The sequence below is a fragment of the Cetorhinus maximus genome, chromosome 35 (assembly GCF_964194155.1).
Source record: "Cetorhinus maximus chromosome 35, sCetMax3.hap1.1, whole genome shotgun sequence".
NCBI lineage: Eukaryota > Metazoa > Chordata > Chondrichthyes > Lamniformes > Cetorhinidae > Cetorhinus > Cetorhinus maximus.
The window spans coordinates 6,753,724-6,763,819 of record NC_135913.1 but is presented as its reverse complement, the minus strand read 5'-3'; the positions used below and the strand labels follow the sequence as shown (position 1 = coordinate 6,763,819).

Genomic DNA, 10,096 nt, shown 5'->3' with positions numbered 1-10,096 from the left:
AACATGGTGTTGTGAGAGGGAGTTCGTGTTTGACAAATTTATCAGAGTTCTTTGAGGATATAACAAGTACAGTGGATAAAGGAGAACGAGTAGATGAACTGTACTTTGATTTCCAAAAGCCATTCGATAAGATGTCACACCAAAGGTATCTGCACAAGATAAGAGCTCATGGTGTTGGGATTGATGTATTAGCATGGACGGAGGATTCACTAATTAACAGGAAACAGAAAGCTGGGATGATTGGGTCATTTTCAGATTGGAAAACTGTGATGAATGGAGTGCCACAGGGATCAATGTCATGAAGTCAACTATTGATTATCTATATTAAGGACTTGGATGAAGGGACCAACTGTATTGTAACCAAACTTGCTGATGATACAAAGATAGATAGGAAAGTAAGTTGTCAGGAGGATACAAAGAGTCTGTAAAGGTATGTAGATAGGTTAAGTTAAGAGGAAAACGATTTGTAGATGGAGTATAATGTGGGAAAATGTGATCATGTTCACTTCAGCAGGAAAAATAGAAAAACGGTATATTATTTAAATGGGAGACTGCAGAATGCTGTGGCACAGGATGCGGATGTCCTTATACATGAATCTCAAAAAGTTAGCATGCAGGTACAGCAAATAATCAAATACACAAATGGAATGTTGGCCTTTATTGCAAGGGGGGATGGAGAATAAAAGTATGGAAATCTTGTGACAGCTGTACAATGCATTGGTGAGACCACATCTGGAGTACTGTGTACAGTTTTCATCTCCTAACTCAAGGAGGGATATACTTGCATTAAAAGAAGTTCAGAGAAGGTAACGAGGCTGATTCCTGGGGTGAATGGGTTGTCATACGAAGAAAGCTTGTGTCTATTTTCATTGTCGTTTAGAAAAATTAGGAAGAATTTCCTCTCTCATTAGCCTTTGGAATTTTCTCCCACAGAGGGCAATGGAGGATTAGTCATTGAATATATTCAAGGCTACGATAAACTGATTCTCTGATCCACAAGGGAGTCAAAGATTATGGGGTGGTGGTCGGGGTGTGCCAGGCAGGAAAGTGGAGTTAAGCCAACAATCAGATCAGCCATTGCTTGATGGTCCAACTGGGTTATTCTTGTTCCTATTTGTTATGAATCTTATGTTTCCCTCTCTGTCAATCTACCTCTCTTCCATTCCCACTTCCCTCATTCCTGCTCTCACTGTCATTCCCCTTGCTTCACATGATCTCTCCCAATTCTGTCTTTCACTGCTTTCTCTCTCCCCATTTGCCCAACCTCTCAACCCATTTCTTCTTCCTCTCCACTCACTCTCTCTCCTGATATTTTTCCCCTTGTTTGGTCTCAAATTTCTTTCCCCCTCTGTCCCTCAGTTTCCATATCTCTTAGCATTTTCCGTCTTCCCAAACGATCTCTCCTCTCTTAGTCTCTCTCCCCCCATTTCCAATGTGTTTCTATCCCTAGTCCGATTTCCTTTCTCTCTCTTTCATTTCCACTTTCTACCCATTCCCACAGGTGTCTCTCTCCCCTTTCCCTCTGTCCCCAGTCCCACTTCCACCTCTCTTCCCATTCCTATTTTCACTTTTCCTCCACCTTCTCTCTCCCCGTTCATACTTCTCTCATTCCCACTTTGTTTCTCCCCATTACTGCATTCGCTCTTTCTCCATTCCGACTTTATCTCTCTCCCCGCATTTCCGCTTTTTCTCAGCCCCTTTCCCAGTTTCTATCGCCCTCGCCCCATTCCCACTTTCTTTATCTCTCTCCCCATTCCCACTTTCTCTGTCCTTCCTACTTTCTCTCTCTCCTGCATTTCTACTTTCACTCTGTCTCCCTTTCCATTTTCTCTGACACTCCATTCCCCTCTCAGCCTTTTCCCCTGTATGTGATGTGCCCCGCACAAAGATAGCGCCCTTGCTGGAACAGTCACTGACAGTGACGTCACTGCAAGCGCGATGACGCAGGACGCTGCCGGAGCGGGTGACGAGCGGCCGGGTCTCGGCCGGCCCGAGGCTTCTGGAATCAGGCGTAGGCCCGAGCGGTTACCAGGTAACCGGGGGGCGGCAAGAATGAAGTGGTTACCTGATTAACTAGAATCGGATGGTGGTCGGTGGGGGTACAGAATGGAGTGGTTACCTGGTTAACCAGGGGTTGGTGGGGCTTGGAGTGGTTACCGGGTTAACCAGGGGGGGTGGTGGGGCTTGGAGTGGTTACCGGGTTAACCAGGGGGGTGGTTGGGTTTGGAGTGGTTACCAGGTTAACCAGAGATATTGATGAAAGGATGCATAATTGAAACGTTAACAGGTTATCCAGTGGGTGGTGCTGGTTGGAGTGGTTACCAGTTTAACTGGATAGTGGGGAGATGGAGTGTTAATAGATTAATCCGATGCTGTTCAAGGAGGAAGATGCAGAATAGAGTGATTACCAGATTACCTGGATGGTGTTTTTGGAGGGGTGGTGTTTGATGCAGAATGGAGTGGTTACCAGGTTAACCAGGGGTGGTGGGGGTGGTGCTGGTACGGGAGGGGGGCACGGTGGCAGGGACGGAGAATGGAGTGGTTTGAAATGGATGTGGGGACCAATTATAATATTTCTATGTTTGCTGATGACACCCAACTGGGTGGGAATGTAAATTGTGAGGAGGATGCAAGGAGGCTTCACGACGACTTGGGCAGGCTAAGTGAATGGGCTAGAACATGGCAGATGGAGTATAATGTCAATAAGTGTGAAGTTATTAACTTGGGTGGAAAAAAACAGGCAGAATATTTCTTAAATGGCGAGAGGTTGGGAAGTGTTGGTGTCCAAAGGGACTTGGTATCCTTGTTCATGAGCTACTACAAGCTAGGTGCAGCAAGCAATTAGGATGGCAAATGGTGGGGAGATGGAGTGTTAATAGATTAACCCGATGCTGTTCAAGGAGGAAGATGCAGAATAGAGTGATTACCAGATTACCTGGATGGTGTTTTTGGAGGGGTGGTGTTTGATGCAGAATGGAGTGGTTACCAGGTTAACCAGGGGTGGTGGGGGTGGTGCTGGTACGGGAGGGGGGCACGGGGGCAGGGACTACATTTGTGAAGGGATATGAGTGCGGGCGTAAAGATGTCTTGCTGCAGTTACATAGAACCTTGGTGAGACCTCACCTGGAGCCTTGTGCACAGTTTTGGTCTGCTTATCTAAGGCAGGATATAGACGGAGTGCGTTGGAGGTTCATCAGACTAATTCCTGGGATGGCAGGCATTGTTTTATGAGGAAAAATTGAAAACTGGACCTGTACACCCTATTGTTTTGAAGAATGACGGGTGAATTAATTGAAACTTAGAAAACTCTTACAGGACATGACAGGGTAGATATCGATTCCCCTGGCTGATTAGTCGAAAACCAGAGGACGTAATCTCAGGATCAGACTGAGAGGAGGAGGAATTTATTCACTAAGAGGATGGCGAATCTTTGGAATTCTCTACCCAAGAGGGCTGTGTAATCTCAGTCATTGAGCATGTACAAGACAGAAATCAATAGATTTCTGGAATCTTAAAACATCAAGGGATGTGGAGATAGTGCAGGAAAGTGGTGTTGAGGTAGATGATCAGCCATGATCTAATTGAATGGTGGAGCAAGCTCAAAGGGCTAAATGACTTTCCCCTGTTCCTATGTTCCCACAGATTAACCAGTTGGTTGGCGAATAGAGTTGTTACAGATACTGTGACAAATCTGCAAGAGGGTTTTGATGAATGAACAGTCAAAGTAGTGTATTTAGATTTGTGTAAATCATTCAATAAGGATGCCACACATTACGTTAGTACATTTGTCCTCATGGGATTGGGGGAGGGGCTGATAAGTTAAACTTTGATTAGAGATAGATTCATGGACAGAGTAGGAATAAACACAACTTTTTCAGACTTGTAGAACATTGTACACTAGCCAGGTACTGCAAGCCTCAGTACTTAGGCCTCATATTTGCATACTATATTCACGATGGGGATGAAGTTTGCTGACAATACAAAGTTAAGTAGGAAAGAAAGGTGTGAGGAAGATACAAAGAGGCTCTGAAACCTAATGTGGTGAAGGTATCCACTTGGGTAGGATAAAATACCAGAAGGAATGTTTTTGAGTCTGTACACGAGTACACAAGTCTGAGAAGTGAACATGAAGGTAAAACAAGCAATTAGGAATGCAAATGGTATATTAGCATTTGCTTCAGAGGGATTGGAGCATGACAGTGAAGACACCTTCCTACAGTTATAAAGGGCATTGGGGAAACCAAACTTTTTAAAAAATTCATTCACGGGATGTGGGCTTCGCTGGCTGGGCCAGCATTTATTGCCCACCTCTGGTTGCCCTTGAGAAGGTGGCGGTGAGCTGCCTTCTGGAACTACTGCAGTTCATGTGGTGTAGGGTACACCCACGGTGCAGTTAGGAATGGTTTTCCAGGATTTTGACCCAGTGACAGTGAAGGGACGGTGATATATTTTCAAGTCAGGATAATGAGTGGCTTGGAGGGGAACTTGCAGGTGGTGGTGTTCTCATCTATTTGCTGGCCTTGTCCTTCGAGATGGCAGTGATTGTGGGTTTGTTGAAGGAGCCTTGGTGAATTTCTGCAGTGCATCTTGAAGATGGCACACACTGCTGCTACTGTGCATTGGTGGTGGAGGGAGTGAATGTTTGTGGTGGTGCCAATTAACTGGACAGTGTCAAGCTCCTTGAGTGGAAGCTACACTCATCAGGCAAGTGGGGAGTATTCCATCACACTCCTGACTTGTGCCTTGTGGACAGGCTTTGGGGAGTCAGGAGGTGAGTTACACTTCGCAGTATTCCTAGCCTCTGACCTGCTCTTGTAGCCACAGTATTTATGTGTCCAGTTCAGTTTCAGGTAACCCCCAGGATGTTGATAGTGGGGGATTTAGTAATGCCATTGAACATCAAAGTGGATTCTCTCTTGTTGGAGATGGTCATTGCCTGGAACTTGTGTGGTGCGAATGTTGCTTACCTCTTGTCAGCCCAAGCCTGGATATTATCTGGGTCTTGCTGCATTTGGACATGGGCTGCTTCAGTATCTGAGGAGTCATGAATGGTGCTGAACATTGTGTAATCATCAGCGAACATCCCCACTTCTGACCTTATGTTGGAAGGAAGGAGCTGAAGATGGCTGGGCCCAGGACACTACCCTGAGGAACTCCTGCAGTGATATCCTGGAGCTGAGATGACTGACCTCCAACAACCACAACCATCTTCCTTTGTTCTAGGTGTGATTCCAACCGGCGGAGAGTTTTTCCCCTGATTCCCGCTGACTCCAGTTCTGCAAGGGCTCCTTGTTGCCACACTCGGTCAAATGCGGCCACGATATCAAGGGCAGTCACTCTCACTTCGGCTCGGGAATTCAGCTCTTTTGTCCATGTTTGAACCAAGGCTGTAATGAGGTCAGGAGTTGAGTGGCCCTGGCAGAATCCAAACTGGGCGTCAGTGAGGTTATTGCTAAGCAAATGCCACTTGATAGCACCGTTGATGGCCCTTTCCATTCCTTTCCTGATGATCGAGAGTAGACTGATTGGCCGGGTTGGAATTGTCCTGCTTTTTGTGGACAGGACATCTGGGGAAATTTTCCACATAGCCGGGTGGATGCCAGTGTTGTTGCTGTACTGGAATAGCTTGGCAAGTTCAGGAGCACAAGTCTTCAGTGCTATTGCCAGAATATTGTCAGAACCCATAGCCTTTACAGTATCCAGTGCTTTCAGCCATTTCTTGATATCATGTGGAGTGAATCAAACCGGCTGAAGATTGGCACCTGTGATGCTGGGAACCACCAGAGGAGGCCGAGATGGATCATCCACTCAGCACTCCTGGCTGAAAATTGTTGCGAATGCTTCAGCCTTATCTTTTGCACTGATGTGATGGGCTCCTCCATCACTGATGATGGGGATATTGGAGTACTGTGCATAGTTTTGGTCTCCTTCCCCAAGGAAGGACACTTGCCTTGGAGGGAGGGCAACAAAGGCTCAATGGACTAGCTCTGAGAATGAAGAGGTGGCCTTATGAGGAGGAGTTTAGTAGATCACAATATTCCCTAGAATATAGAAGAATGCAAGGTGAACTAATGGAAATGAGAAAAGCCTGAATGTGCTTGGCCAGTGAGAAAATGTTTCTATTGGCTGGTGAATCTAGAACAAAGAGTCAAAACATCAGAGTGAAGTGTTGGCTATTTGACAATGAAATGAGGAGAAATTTCTTCACTCATAGATTGTGAATCTTTGTAATTATCTACCTCAGAGACCTGTGGATGCTCACTCATTAAAATGTATTTAAAAATGAAACTGATAGATATTTTGGGTAGTAAGGAAATGAAGGAATCTGGGGATAGTGCAGGAAAGTGAAAATCAGGCATGATATTTTGAATGATGGAGCAGGCTAAAAGGGCTAAACCTCCTGCTCCAGCTCATTTCTTGGGTTCTTGCAATGAGTTACTACCTCTGTTTACTGATTGGTTGCTCTGATAATGGAAGGGCAAGCTCATACATCTATCTTGCCTTCATATGAGAGCCCCACAGCATCCCAAATATCACGTTGTGACACTCTTCCTCCTTTGGGTAACAAAGTTAGGAGAGGAATGGGACGGTTACCAGGTGAAACGAGGTGTTTACATCTGATCGGGGGCTCAGTGAAGGAGGGAATTGGGAGTTTACCTTGAGATCAGGGACACAGTGGTGGAGCGGCTTGGGAGTTTGTCCTGTGATCGGAGACATAGTGATGGAGGGGATTGGGAGTTCACCATGTGATCACAGACACAGTGACAGAGGGGATTAGGAGTTTACCCTGTGATCAGGGGTTACAGTGACGGAAGGGTTTGGGAGTTTAGCTTGTGATCAGAGACACAGTGATGGAGGGAATTGGGAGCTTACTCTCTGACGCAGGATGCAGTGACGCAGGATATTGGGAGTTTATTCTTTGATCAGGGACACTGAAGGAGGGGATTGGGATTTTACCCTGTGATCAGGAGGACAGTGATGGAGGGGATTGGCGGTTTACCCTGTGGTCAGAGACACAGGGACGGAGAGGATTGGGAGTTTACCCTGTGATTGGAGGCACATTGACAGAGGGGATTGGGAATTTACTCTGTCATCAGGGTTCACAGTGACGGAGGGAATTGGGAGTTCACCGTGTAATCAGAAATGGTGATGGAGGGGATTAGGAGTTTAACCTGTGATTGGAGACGCAGTGCCGGAGGGGAGATTGAGTTGACCCAGTGATCAGAGATACGGTGACAGAGGGGATTGGGAGTTTACCCACTGATCAGAGAGACAGCGAGGGAGGAGATTTCGAACTTACCCTCTGATTAGGGACACAATGACGGAGAGGATTGGGAGTTTACCCTGTGATCAGAGGCACAGTGCCTGAGGGAATTGGGAGTTCACCCTGTGATCAGGGGACACAGTGACGGAAGGGATTTGGAGTTTTCCCTGTGAGTGCAGACACGGTGACGGAGGAGAGATTGAGTTTTCCCAGTGATCAGAGGCACAGAGATAGTGGGGATTGGGAGTTTACCCTGTGATGTGAGACACAGTGATGGAGGGTATTGGGAGTTTATCCTGTGATCAGACACACTATGTCGGCGTAGATTCGGAGTTTACCTTCTGATTAGGGACACGATGACGGAAGAGATTGGGTGCTTACCGTGTGATCAGAGACACAGTGATGCAAGGGTTTGGGAGTTTACCCTGTGTTCAGAGAAACAATGACGGAGGGGATTGGGAGTTTACCCTCAGATCAGAGAAACACTGGTGGAGGAAATTGGGAGTTTACTCTGTGATCAGAGACACAGTGATGGAGGGGATTGGGAGTTTCCCCTGTCATGAGTGATACAGTGACGGAGGGGATTGGGACTTAGCCCTGTGATCAGGGACAGAGTGACGGAGCCAATTGAGAGTTTATCCTTGGATCAGAGAGACAGTGACAGAGGGGATTGGTAGTTTTCCCTGTGATCAGAGACACAGTGATGGAGCAGATTGGGAGTTGACCGTATGATCAGAGTCACAGTGATGGAAGGGGTTGAGAGTTTACCCTATGATCAGACTGACAGTGAAGAAGGGGATTGGGAGTTTACCCTCTGACCAGAGAGACAGTGACGGAGTGGGTTGGGATTTTATCCTCTCACCAAGAACACAGTGACGGAGGGGATTGGGAGATTACCCTTGGATTAGGGGCACTGTGATTGATGGGATTTGTTATTTACCCTGTTATCAGGGACACAGTGATGGAGGGGATTGGGAGATTGCCCTTGGATTAGGGGCACTGTGATTGATGGGATTGATTATTTGTCCTGTTATCAGGGACACAGTGAAGGAGAGGATTGGGAGTTTACCCTGTGATCAGACTGACAGTAAAGGAGGGGATTGGGAGTTTACCCTCTGATCAGAGAGACAGTGATGGAGTGGATTGGAAGTTTATCCTTGGATTTGGGACACGGTGATTGATAGGATCGTGTGTTTACCCTGTTATCAGGGATGCAGTGACAGAGGAGATTAGGATCAGACAGACAGTGACGAAGGGGATTGGGGTTTACCCTGTGATCAGAGACAGGGAGGGAAGGGATTGGCTGTTTACTCTATGTCAGATACACAGAGACGGAGGGGATTGGGAGTTTACCCTATGATCACAGACACAATGATGGAGGGAATTCGGAGTTTACCCTGTGATTTGGGATGCAGTGAAGGAGGGGATTTGGAGTTTACCCAGTGATCAGGGCCAGAGTGACGGAGTCGATTGGGAGTTTACCCTCGGATCGGAGAGACAGTGACGGAGGGGATTGGGAGTTCATCCTCAGATCAGAGAGACAGTGACAGAGTGGATTGGAAGTTGACCCAATGATCAGAGTTACAGGGACGGAAGGGATTGGGAGTTTACCTTTTCATCAGGGACACTGACGGAGGGGACTGGGATTTACCCTGTGATGAGGGACACACTGACAGTAATGGAGCAGATTGGGAGTTTCTCCTCTGTTCAGGGAGACAGTGACGGAGTGGATTGGGACTTAACCCTGTGATGAGGGACACATTGACGGAGGGGATTGGAAGTTTACCCTGTGATCAGAGACACAGTGATGGTGGGGATTGGGTGTTTATCCTCTAATCACGGACATAGCGATAGAGGGGATTGGGAGTTTACACGTTGATCAGAGAGTGTGATGGAGAAGATTCGGAGTTTACCCTGTGATCAGGGACGCAGTGACAGTGGGGTTTCATTCGGAGTTCACCCAGTGATGGAGAGGATTGGGAGTTTACCCTGTGATCAGAGAGACAGTTATGGAGCAGATTGGGACTTAACCATGTGATGGGGACACACTGATGTAGCGGATTGGGAGTTTATTCTGTGATCAGAGACAGGGATGAAAGGGATTGGCTGTTTACCCTGTGATCAGGGACACGGTGACTGAGGGAATTGGGATTTTACCCTCAGATTAGGGCCATAGTGATTGAAAGGATTGGTTGTTTGCCCTGCTATCAGGGACACAGTGACGGAGGGGATTCGCAATTTACCCAGCCATCTGAGACACAGTGACGGAGGGGATTTGGAGTTTACCCTGTGCTCAGAGACACAGTGATGGAGGTGATTCGGAGTTTACCCTGTGATCAGAGACACAATGACCTAGGGGATTGGGTGTTTACCCTGTGATCGGAGCGACAGTGATGGGAGTGGGAGTTTAGCCTCGGATCAGATACACTGACGAAGGGGATTGAGAGTTTACTCTGTGGTCAGAGACACATTGACGGAGAGGATTGTGTGCTTACCCTTTGATCAGGGATGCAGTGACCAAGGGGAGTTTGCAGTGTGATCGTGGACACAGTGACAGAGGGGATTGGGAGTTTATCCAGTGATGAGAGAAACAGTGATGGAGGGGATTGGGAGTTTACCCTTGGTTCAGAGAGACAGTGAAGGAGGGGATTAGGAGTTTTTCCTGTGATCAGAGACACCGTGACGGAGCAGATTGGGAGCTGACCCTATGTTCAGAGTCAAATGGACTGAAGGGGTTGGGAGTTTAACTTTTCATCAGGGACAGAATGATGGAGGGGATTGGGAGTTTGCCCTCTGATCAGAGACACAGTGACGGAGCAGATTGGGAGTTTA

At 47.1% G+C, this 10,096-nt stretch overlaps 1 protein-coding gene across 1 annotated transcript in view; it reads left to right on the top strand.

The window, feature by feature from the left end:
* The first annotated feature begins 1,904 nt into the window (after positions 1-1,904).
* The window catches only part of LOC144672001 (uncharacterized), a 50,673-nt gene continuing 42,481 nt past the window's right edge, over positions 1,905-10,096 (top strand). The window contains exon 1 of the mRNA XM_078533936.1: positions 1,905-2,032. The gene's annotated coding sequence lies outside the window, so the exon portion shown is untranslated. The remainder of the gene's footprint in view (positions 2,033-10,096) is intronic.